This window comes from Garra rufa, chromosome 4, assembly GCF_049309525.1.
Source record: "Garra rufa chromosome 4, GarRuf1.0, whole genome shotgun sequence".
In the NCBI taxonomy this organism is placed as follows: domain Eukaryota; kingdom Metazoa; phylum Chordata; class Actinopteri; order Cypriniformes; family Cyprinidae; genus Garra; species Garra rufa.
In genome coordinates this window covers 42857350-42869578 of record NC_133364.1, presented here as the reverse complement: position 1 = coordinate 42869578, position 12229 = coordinate 42857350, and the positions used below count along the sequence as shown (strand labels likewise).

Sequence of the window (12229 nt, the reverse complement as noted above, 5' to 3'; positions counted from 1 at the left end):
TCAGGTATTACACCTGCTGCCACCAGGTAATTTTTGGGAGCCACCCTGTTACAAGTGGGGCAAGGTGTCTGCATGTTGCTTAATGTGTCATCAGGCTCAGTGCTGGATGTGAAGGTTAGAGTGGCGTGAGCACTGGATGGTGTGGATGAATGAGCGATGGATGGTGTGGTGGGAGAGCTGGTTGGTGTAGCGGGAGCGATGGATGGTATGGCTGACGGAGTGGCAGGAGCGATGGATGGTATGGCTGACGGAGTGGCGGGAGTGACGGATGGTATGGCTGACGGAGTGGTGGCAGTGACGGATGATGTAGCTGAGGGAGTGGCAGGAGTGCTGGATGGTGTGGCATCATTTCCATCTGCAGATGGAAGCACTCTTACCACCTAATAAAATAAAACGTATGTAAAACTCATGAACACACTTGGAAAGAAATGTAAGTATTTTAGAGGATGAATTATCATATTATTAATGTCAAAATTACCTGGGTTGTGTCCACAGCAGCCCTGGAGAGAGGAAAGATGCCAGCCTTGCGAAACCCAGCCTTAATGTTTTGGGCTGTGACTGCAGTGGGGTAGACGTGTTTGAGGAGAGATGAAAACTGCTTCTTCCCCACAACAACATCCCCTCGCACCAGACCCATCCTGGAAGCCATAGTGGAGAAGGCAGTCTTCAGTCTATCCTGGACACCGTAGAGGGCGTTGGGGGGCCCATCCAGCCTATAGGCATTACTTGGAAGGCAGCTCCCAGAGGAAAGGAAAATCAAACATGAGATCTCCTTCTCAACTCACATCTTTCTCCTAGACAGAAATGAGATCAAGTGAACATCAAACTGAGACATAAGGCTAAGTCTCCTGCTTCTCACATGTTTCTCCTGAGACAAAAAATGACATTCTTTCATGTTTGTCTCCTCTAAAGCTTCATAAGAGATCTCAGCTACATCACTCACTGTGCTCAGATTATTCTCCTTAACCAGAGGCACTCAAATTCTCACATTTATCTCCTCTAAAGCTTCATTAGAGATCTCAGCTACATCACTCACTGTGCTCAGATTATTCTCCTTAACCAGAGGCACTCAAATTCTCACATTTATCTCCTCTAAAGCTTCATAAGAGATCTCAGCTACATCACTCACTGTGCTCAGATTATTCTCCTTAACCAGAGGCACTCAAATTCTCACATTTAACTCCTCTAAAGCTTCATAAGAGATCTCAGCTACATCACTCACTGTGCTCAGATTATTCTCCTTAGATAGAGACACTCACATTCTCACATTTATCTCCTCTAAAGCTTCATAAGAGATCTCAGCTACATCACTCACTGCGCTCGGATTATTCTCCTTAGATAGAGACACTCAAATTCTCACATTTATCTCCTCTAAATCTTCATAAGAGATCTCAGCTACATCACTCACTGCGCTCGGATTATTCTCCTTAACCAGAGGCACTCAAATTCTCACATTTATCTCCTCTAAAGCTTCATAAGCGATCTCGGCTACATCACTCACTGTGCTCAGATTATTCTCCTTAGATAGAGACACTCACATTCTCACATTTATCTCCTCTAAAGCTTCATAAGAGATCTCAGCTACATCACTCACTGTGCTCGGATTATTCTCCTTAACCAGAGGCACTCAAATTCTCACATTTATCTCCTCTAAATCTTCATAAGAGATCTCAGCTACATCACTCACTGTGCTCAGATTATTCTCCTTAACCAGAGGCACTCAAATTCTCACATTTATCTCCTCTAAAGCTTCATAAGAGATCTCAGCTACATCACTCACTGTGCTCAGATTATTCTCCTTAGATAGAGACACTCACATTCTCACATTTATCTCCTCTAAAGCTTCATAAGAGATCTCAGCTACATCACTCACTGTGCTCGGATTATTCTCCTTAACCAGAGGCACTCAAATTCTCACATTTATATCCTCTAAAGCTTCATAAGAGATCTCAGCTACATCACTCACTGTGCTCAGATTATTCTCCTTAGATAGAGACACTCAAATTCTCACATTTATCTCCTCTAAAGCTTCATAAGCGATCTCGGCTACATCACTCACTGTGCTCAGATTATTCTCCTTAGATAGAGACACTCACATTCTCACATTTATCTCCTCTAAAGCTTCATAAGCGATCTCGGCTACATCACTCACTGCGCTCAGATTATTCTCCTTAACCAGAGGCACTCAAATTCTCACATTTATCTCCTCTAAAGCTTCATAAGCGATCTCGGCTACATCACTCACTGCGCTCAGATTATTCTCCTTAACCAGAGGCACTCAAATTCTCACATTTATCTCCTCTAAAGCTTCATAAGCGATCTCGGCTACATCACTCACTGTGCTCAGATTATTCTCCTTAACCAGAGGCACTCAAATTCTCACATTTATCTCCTCTAAAGCTTCATAAGCGATCTCGGCTACATCACTCACTGCGCTCAGATTATTCTCCTTAACCAGAGGCACTCAAATTCTCACATTTATCTCTAAAGCTTCATAAGCGATCTCGGCTACATCACTCACTGTGCTCAGATTATTCTCCTTAGATAGAGACACTCACATTCTCACATTTATCTCCTCTAAAGCTTCATAAGAGATCTCAGCTACATCACTCACTGTGCTCAGATTATTCTCCTTAGATAGAGACACTCACATTCTCACATTTATCTCCTCTAAAGCTTCATAAGCGATCTCGGCTACATCACTCACTGCGCTCAGATTATTCTCCTTAGATAGAGACACTCACATTCTCACATTTATCTCCTCTAAAGCTTCATAAGAGATCTCAGCTACATCACTCACTGCGCTCAGATTATTCTCCTTAACCAGAGGCACTCAAATTCTCACATTTATCTCCTCTAAAGCTTCATAAGAGATCTCGGCTATATCACTCACTGTGCTCAGATTATTCTCCTTAACCAGAGGCACTCAAATTCTCACATTTATCTCCTCTAAAGCTTCATAAGAGATCTCAGCTACATCACTCACTGTGCTCAGATTATTCTCCTTAACCAGAGGCACTCAAATTCTCACATTTATCTCCTCTAAAGCTTCATAAGAGATCTCAGCTACATCACTCACTGTGCTCAGATTATTCTCCTTAACCAGAGGCACTCAAATTCTCACATTTATCTCCTCTAAAGCTTCATAAGAGATCTCAGCTACATCACTCACTGCGCTCAGATTATTCTCCTTAACCAGAGGCACTCAAATTCTCACATTTATCTCCTCTAAAGCTTCATAAGAGATCTTGGTAACATCTTGCACCATGCTGAGCCCTTACGAAACAATAATACATGGGAATATATTGAAAAATATATAATGTGACATATTACATAATACATTTTCAAATATTATACCCGATGCTAATATTTTCACTATACATCAATATATGGGCGTTTCTTCAACTAGGTGCACTTTTAGCCTTGAGAATTTGAAGAAAAAAAAATTTGTTCAAAAGTCACATAACAGTCTCATAAGTTTAAATAATTTGTCTAGTTTTAAGGTCTGTAAGAGGACAAACTTAGATTACAAGAGAAATAGTTAATATTTTACTTTTTATTTTTGACCTGCAATGAACAAATGTGCATCTCAATATACAGCTGTTATTTAAAAAATAGAATAACTTTGGTTTTTATATTAAGTAGAGCATGGTTCATAAATTGTGGATAATTTGGTAACACTTACTTTCATATATTGCAGATTCATTACATATAAAGTAAAACATTTCAAAAGTTTTTTTGGTTTCATTTTGATGATTAGAGCAGCTCATGAAAGTCAAAAATCCAGTATCTCAAAATATTAGAATATTTACATTTGAGTTTCATTAAATGACCATCCCTACAGTATAAATTTAGGGTATCTCTTGTTCTTTGAAACCACAATAATGGGGAAGACTGCTGACTTTGCAATAGTCCAGAAGACAATCATTGACACACAGAGAGTAAGTCACAGAAGGTCCTTACTGAAAGGAGTGGCTGTTTACAGAGTGCTGTATCAAAGCATATTAAATGCTAAGTTGACTGGAACTATTTTTTTTCATCATAAACAAACTAGAATCTAATGTCCGAAATAAGCTCTTAATAAATTACATAAAAGTGGTCAAACCGCATTATAATGATAATATAATTTTAATTTTATAGCTAAAATAAGCCAAGGTTAAGTGTCTGAAAATCATATTATAAACAGTTTATTTCTTTACTCCAGCACACACTTTTTTTTTTCCCATCAATCACTTTCTTCTGTCTTCAAGATAAATCGGCGCGCTCGTGTAATTTAAAAAATTACGGTCATTCCGTTTTACTGACTAATGTTTGTTGATTGATCTCTTTAATGGATAATTACTTTTAACTAATATAAATATATATACGAGAGTAAATATTGTTATTTTAGGTAGATTTGAACCGTCTTATTGAAGAAAACAAGATGTTAACCGAGACGTTTTCGTTTAGTGACCAGAAGAGGGAAGTACATCATCGTTAATTCAGTGGTAAGAAATGAATGTAATGTTACCCTAGTTAAAGTCAAATAAATGATATTCGTTTAATGTCTGTAAAAAATAAAATATATATTTTTTAAATCGAATATTTTGTTGAAGTCATGTTATTTGGTGCTTTAATAAACAAAATCTGGGTTGTTTTATGGTATGGTACTTCTACGTCTTACATTAACATAGTATAGGATCTAACATAGTATAGGATGATTCAGTCTCATTTAATGCTCCTTATGATGGTTAAATGTGCTCTGATTATCTGTAATGATTTGGGATGCACCGATATGAACATTTTGGCCGATATCGATATCCGATATTAATTTTTCTGCTATGGCCGATGACCGATATCGATATGAGTTTTTAAAAAATGTTTCTTAGATGATAAAAGTTTGTACATACTTAATTTCTTCCTTTATTTTCAGAATGTATTTTATTTCCAAATAAAAGTTACAGGGCTATCTTAAAACATAAGTAACCAACTTTTTGCACTTTTACCATCAAGCATGCCAGTATTCATGGCAACATGTTTTCAGCTCTGTGCACTCCAGTTAAACTCAAATTTGAGAAAAAGGCTAAATCAAAATAAATATCCAACACATATCCTGACTGTTCGTGCACATTTTTATTTAAATGCAAATGTCCAAACCCTGAAACAAGGTCTACCAAGCAAACATAAAAAAACAAGTCAATTTTAAGAACCATTTATAAAAAAATATTCAAACAAAAATGAGAACTGTGACATAACTGTAATTCAAAAGACATGGTGGTCTTTAACATTCACCAACTTAAAGCAGCAACAATTTACTCAAAAGTAAATGTCCCAAACAAACAGGGTTTCCACCTAACACTGCAGTAAGTTATAGTCCAGGCCTACTTAATCAACAAAGGCAGGTTTTTTTTTTAACAAAGAGAAGCATTTCTGCTTTCTCACACTGGATCCTGTTTCTCTTTTCATCAACAATATGTGATCCAGCAGAGAAGAGACGTTCGCTGTCCACACTTGTACATGGAGCTGAAAGGTACTTGCGTGCTGCTTTAGCCAGGGCAGGAAAGCGAGACATGTTGCTTTTCCAATACTGCAGTGGGCTCTCATTTCTGGGGATAAGGGGCTCACAAAGATAGCCATGCACCTACAGGAATGTAGACAAGTGTATTACTATTCATGTCTGATTAATTACCAGCAGTCTAGATATTACTGTCCTCCTCCCCTTAAGAGCTTTGCTGAACTTTGTTCTGAGGAGATGACCAGTGCTTAAGGTCAACCCCAAGGGGGCAGAGAAGTATTACTAAACAATATTCTTTATAGCAATTAGCTTTTTCATTTAAGTAAATGTATTATTTTAGCAACTCTATAGAATTCACAGCACATCAATAATAATAAAAAAGAACTGCACAAAAGACTTCGTTATTTGAATTAAAGACTGGGTCTGATAATACTATACCTGCAGACTTGTGTGGCTTGACAGGCCTGCCTGCTGTTCCATGGTCAGGTTTTCCTCCAGAATTTCGTCATGCATGTCAAGCAGGGACTTTCCACCATCGTCACTTGTTCTTATGTTCTTCTCTTGCGGTTCTTCTGTGTCCGGTGTCTCCGTAGCGCAGTCGCTGTGCGTCACTTTGTCCACTTGCTGCTGGAGCATCTTTACAGCTGCTTGCTTAGTGACTGTGTCAAAATAACGGTCTTTGTACCGCGGGTCAAGGATCGTTGCCAAGTATTAAAGCGGCTCAGAGAAGGCGCTTCCAAATCGCTTGTTCACAGCTTCCAGTAGTGCTGTGCGGACCCCACTGTCTGTGTCAGCTGTCTTGCTCAGCAAACGTTTCAGTGCCACAACAGACGGTATCACGTCCGCAGTAGTAGCCTGATGTGAGCTGATCTCCCTCGTTAATTGCCTAAATGGAGTGAGAAGCGTGGTCATGTTTTCAATGAGGCCCCACTGATGTGCACTTAAACATGAAGGCAGCTCATGATCTGCTCCATACACACCAAGTGCGCGCTTCTGATCCAGTAGACTTCTCATCATAAGAAAAGTACTATTCCATCTGGTCGCCACATCTTGTTGTAACATCATGGTATTCATGCCTAACTCTTGCTGTATGTCTCTCAGCCGAGAGGTACCGAGCGTGTGAGCCATGCAGCCCAGGCTTTTAACGTCGCACTCCTCCATTGCTTTCTGCATATTCCGCGCATTGTCACGAAGCACAACATGTACATTGTCTTTTTTAATTTTCCACGTAGCAAACATGCAGTCAAATGCGCCAGCGATGGCGACTCCTGTATGCGATCCTGCAAACTTTTGAGCATGTAAAACAGCTCTCTTCAGTTCAAAGTTTTCATTAATCCACTGAGTAGTAAGGCTCAACATACTCATCTGACTTATATCCGAGCTCCATATATCTGTCGTGAAGCTAATGTCAGTCACATTGTCCAACAATTTGTGGATATGCGTGGCCACGACTTCGTACAAAGCAGGGAGGGAGACGTCGGAAAAGTAGCGCGGACTTGGCAGACTGTAGCGGGGTTCAATAAGCTCTATCAACCGCCGAAATCCCCGGTCCTCCACTATGGAAAAAGGCTGGTCGTCAAGAGCAATCATTTCCATTACCTTGTTGGTTATTGATCTTATTGGTCCTTGGCAAATTGCTTGGTCTTGTCAAGTACCTGCTGTATCGGACTCCCAGCTGCAGCTGCTTTCGTTTTTGCCTGCTGGCTAATGTTGGCAGCATTTTTTTCCTGCAATTGTTTGTGTAGGTCTGGGTGGCAGTTTTTCAAATGACATATTACATTTGTGGTGTTGAATGACTTGACGCGGCACCCTCCTCGTATTACCTCGACTTTGCAGGTGTTGCAAACTGCTTTTCGAGGGTCTTCTTTCGACACCGTGAAAAACGCCCACACCGCTGACATTTTTTTCTCCTCTTCAGTTTAACATCCCACAATCCTGTGCTGCCTTTGACACTGACACTGTCGCGTCTCACGTGCCCAAACACATACACACGACCAAATAACCCTCCCCCTCCCTCTCCCGACACAGCAACTAGATGGCTACACATCGGTTGTGGTTATCGGCCCAATTTTACACATCGGACAGATGCCGATAGGTTAAAAAAATGACGAACATCGGCCGATATATCGTGCATCCCTAGTAATGATTAAACAATAGTTTAAAACAAGACATGGTGTGTAGAAGTGATTATTGAGATTCACATCGGTCCGCCTTCCATGCCGCTTACTCCGGGACACGGGAGTGCTGATGTGCAGAAGCGGCACTGGAGTGAAGAGGTTAGGAGAATGTTTTGGGAACCATCAGAGAGCTTTCAGAGAACCTTCTAGGAACATAAATAGAACGTTCCCTATTGGTTATCCAGGAAAGTTTTCTTTACGGAAAATAGAATGTTGCCTTTAGGCTAGGGGAACGTTCTGGGAAGCTACTGGGAACGTTCCCGCAACATCCTAAGAATGTTCCCCTAACCCAAAGAAAACATTCCCAGTAGGTTCACAGAACATTCCCTAACCTAAAGGGAACGTTCTGGGAACCAATAATTGTTAGCTGGGAGGTGGCTGTCCTGCATCTTCAATTAACAAGCTACAAGTTGGTGTTTCTGAAATATGACTATTTATTGCTTGTTGTAATGAACATTCAGTGCTATTTACATTTTAATATCATACTTTTGATGATAGCAGAAAAAAATCACTTACAATTAAAGCAAATGTCAACTTAAAAACGTCTCGGGTTACGTATGTAACCTAGTTCCCTGAGGGAACGAGACGCCGCGTCTAGAAACGCTATGGGGAACGCCATTGGCGGGCCGCACTCTGAATCATGTCTTACAACCAATGAAATGACGGGAGTGACGTCACAGGCGCGATGACGTCATCGACCAGGAAGTATAAAGCACGTGCGTTTGACGCCCGCGGCAGCTCTTTAGGAATGAAGCGAGTGCCGCAGGGTGCGGGAATTATGGTTCGAGACGCGGCGTCTCGTTCCCTCAGGGAACTAGGTTACATACGTAACCCGAGACGTTCCCTTCCGGGAACTCGAGCCGCGTCTAGAAACGCTATGGGGAACGAGACTACCAACGCCCCCATAATTTCCAAAGCCTGCGCTGTGTCTCTTGAGCAGGATGGAAGAAAAAGAGCCCTTGTCTAGCCTTCCGCGGACAAAAGAGGCCCTATAGTCCTCGGCCCTCGGGCACACGAGGAAAAGGTAGTCTTCCTCTGTCTGGTCGCCAGCCAGAGCGAGAGGTACTCGGCGGCCCTCAGGCACACGCAGAGTCTTAGTCCGTTGTCTGGGAAAAGCCAGCACAAGAGGGACTGAAATGACCACTGTCTGTACGGACAAGTGGGAGAGATCCTCGGTCCTCGGACCCACGAGGATAGTAAGATCGACCTCAGGAGTATTCCTCAGCCCTCAGGCTCACGAGGAAAGGGTAGTCCTTTGTCTGGGGTTCTGCCAGAACAAGAGGGACCCAAGGCTCGGCCTGGTGCTCTGCCAGGACGCGAGAAGATAAGCCTTTGTCTAGCCTTATGCGGACAACAGGACACTGCAGTCCCCGGCCCTCGGGCACACGGGGAGGACAGTATGGGCCTCTGCCTGGTAGCCAGCCAGTGCAGGAGGCACTCCTCGGCCTTGTTTGAAGGCAGACGAGGAGTCTTAGTCCTTGGTCTGGGAAAATGCCAGAAACCAGAGGGACCGAATTACACCCGGTCTGGTAGATGCCAGAACGCGAGGAAGATAAACCATTGTCTAGTATTCTACGGACAAGATGGTGAAAGGATCCTCGGCCCTCAGGCTCACGAGGATAGGGTTCTCGACCTTTGCTTGCAAAGGGAGAAGTGGACCTCAGCCAGGTGGTCCGCCTCTGTCTGGTCGCCAGCCAGAACGAGAGGTACTCCTCGGCCCTCGGGCTCACGAGGAGAGGGTAGTCCTTTGTCTGGGGTTCTGCCAGAGCAAGAGGGACTCAAGGCTCGGCCTGGTACTCCGCCAGGACGCGAGAAGATAAGCCTTTGTCTAGCCTTATGCGGACAACAGGACACTGCAATCCCCGGCCCTCGGGCACACGGGGAGGACAGTATGGGCCTCTGCCTGGTAGCCAACCAGTGCAGGAGGCACTCCTCGGCCTTATTTGAAGGCAGACGAGGAGTCTTAGTCCGTGGTCTGGAGAAAGCCAGAAACCAGAGGGACCGAATTACACCCGGTCTGGGAAATTTGCCAGCACGCGAGGGAAATGGACCATTGTCTAGCATTCCGCGGACAAGAGGGTTGTATGATCCTCGGCTCTCGAGCACACGAGGATATGAGCAGACCTTCTACTCGGCTTACGTCCTAATTTGAAAGACCGTAAGCGCTAGAGAGATACTCCTCGGCCCTCGGGCACTCGAGGAGTCTTAGTCCTTTGTCTGGGGATATGCCAGAGCAAGAGGGACTGAGTAAGTTCTGCCTGGTGGACCTACCAGGGCTTGAGAGAAAGAACCTTTGTCTAGATTTCTACTGACAGAAGGTGACATGGTCCCCGGCCCTCAGGCTCTCGGGGAATAGTAGTCCCTTGTCTGGAAGTGACCAGCACAGGGGGGACTAAGGATCCTGAAACCACTCCTCGGCCCTCAGGCACACGAGGAGGGTGTGGCGAGTAACGACTTCTCTTCTTTTAACTAAAAGAATGCGCCTTGAGAAGTCTCCTCCTGGCTAGGGAGATGGCTGATATTAATGGCTTACTGGCTAGAGTCCAGTACGGAGGAGCCTGGAGTGGCTCTGAGGTCGATTTGATAAAACCTGACAAATGTCAGGGGCGAAGACCAACCCGCAGCATTGCAGATGTCCTGGATGGGGACACCTGCCGTCAGAGCTTTCGAGGCAGAGAGGCCTCGAGTAGAGTGAGCCTTGACTCCGATCGGTGATGGGAGACCAGAAGACTTGTAGGCAGTAGATATGGCATCAATGATCCATCTACTGATAGTGGTTTTAGCAGCTGGGTGGCCCTTCTTTGGAGGGCCATAACAGACAAACAGCTGTTCTGTTTTACGCCACAGGGCAGCTCTGTGGACGTAAGCATCTAATGCTCTGACTGGGCACATGCAATTAAACTTCCTGTGATCTGGCTCCAGGAACGGAGGAGGATAGAACGCTTGCAGCGTTATAGGCTGAGGTGCTAGGGACGGGACCTTCGGTACGTACCCAACTCTTGGGTAAAGAAAGGCTTTGGCCATACCAGGGGCAAAGTCTAAGTGAGAAGGGGCCACTGAGAGGGCCTGAAGGTCCCCTACTCTCTTCAGAGAGGTAAGGGCTATCAGGAGCGCTGTCTTAATGGTAAGCACGCGGTCTGATATCTCCTCTATGGGCTCGAAAGGAGGCTTGCATAGAGCTTCTAGCACGACAGCCAGGTCCCACGTGGGAACCCTTGGCTGCACTCGAGGCCTCAACCTGAGTGCAGCGCGGAGGAAACGAATGACCAGGGGGTTTTTGCCCACTGAGAGGCCACCGAGAGGGGCGTGGAAGGCCGATATAGCCGCCACGTATACCTTCAGGGTGGAGTGAGCTAGCCCTGCGGAAAGGCGAGTTTGTAGGAACTCCAGAACTGTACCAACTGGGCAGTTGACTGGGTCGAAGCGGTGTTCGTAACACCATTTAACAAACAGGTTCCACTTAAGGCCATAAAGTTTCCTCGTAGAGGGAGCTCTGGATTGGAGAAGGGTCTCAACAACCTCGGTTGAGAGACCAGCTTCTATGAGTTGTGCCCCCTCAGGGGCCACACCCATAACTTCCACCTCTCTGGGTGGGGGTGGCAAATTGCGCCCCCAGCCTGAGACAGGAGGTCCTTCCTGACGGGAATCTCCCATGGAGAGCCGTCGAGGAGGGAGACTAGGTCCGGAAACCATACTTGGGCCGGCCAATACGGGGCTATTAGCAGCAGCCGTACTTGGAACCGGCGCACTCTTTCCAGAACTCCTGGGAGCAGAGCGATCGGGGGAAAGGCGTACAGACGAAGCCTCGGCCACGTCTGTACCATAGCGTCCAGTCCAAGAGGAGCTGGAGGAACTAGAGAGTACCAGAGGGGACATTGCGATGTCTCTCGAGTCGCGAAGAGGTCCACCTGAGCCTGGCCAAATTTTCTCCAGATCTGCTTCACCACTGCTGGGTGAAGCATCCATTCCCCGGGCCTCGGCCCCTGCCTCGACAGGACGTCTGCTCCCACATTCAGATGTCCAGGAATGTGGACTGCTCTCAGGGAGAGAAGCTTTCCTTGAGACCACAGGAGGATCCGGTACGCCAGCTTGAACAAGGGGCGTGAGCGGGTCCCTCCTTGATGGTTTATATAGTACACTACCGCAGTGCTGTCTGTACGGACCAACACGTGGCGGTTTCTTAGGTCTGGAAGGAAACACTTCAGGGCCTGGAACACAGCTAACATCTCTAGGCGATTTATGTGCCATGAGAGAAGATGAGGGCTCCACAGGCCTTGGGCTGAGCGGCCACTCATGACCGCTCCCCATCCAGTGAGGGAAGCGTCCGTCGCTAGTGTAACACGGCGACACAGAGTTCCCAGAACTGGACCCTGAGAGAGGAACCAGGGTTTCTTCCACATAGCCAAGGCACGTAGGCAGCGCCGCGTGACCTTGATCTTGCGGAATGGGTTTCCCCTCGGGGAGAACCCCCTGGTTTTGAGCCACCACTGTAGTGGTCTCATGTGCAGCAGTCCAAAAGGTATCACGTTGGATGCGGCTGCCATAAGACCTAACAGTA

General features: G+C 45.4%; 1 protein-coding gene across 1 annotated transcript in view; it reads right to left on the bottom strand.

Moving 5' to 3' along the window:
- Window positions 1-12229, bottom strand: part of LOC141334052 (uncharacterized) — an 82489-nt gene that overhangs the window by 40924 nt on the left and 29336 nt on the right. The gene's annotated exons all lie outside the window — the stretch shown is intronic.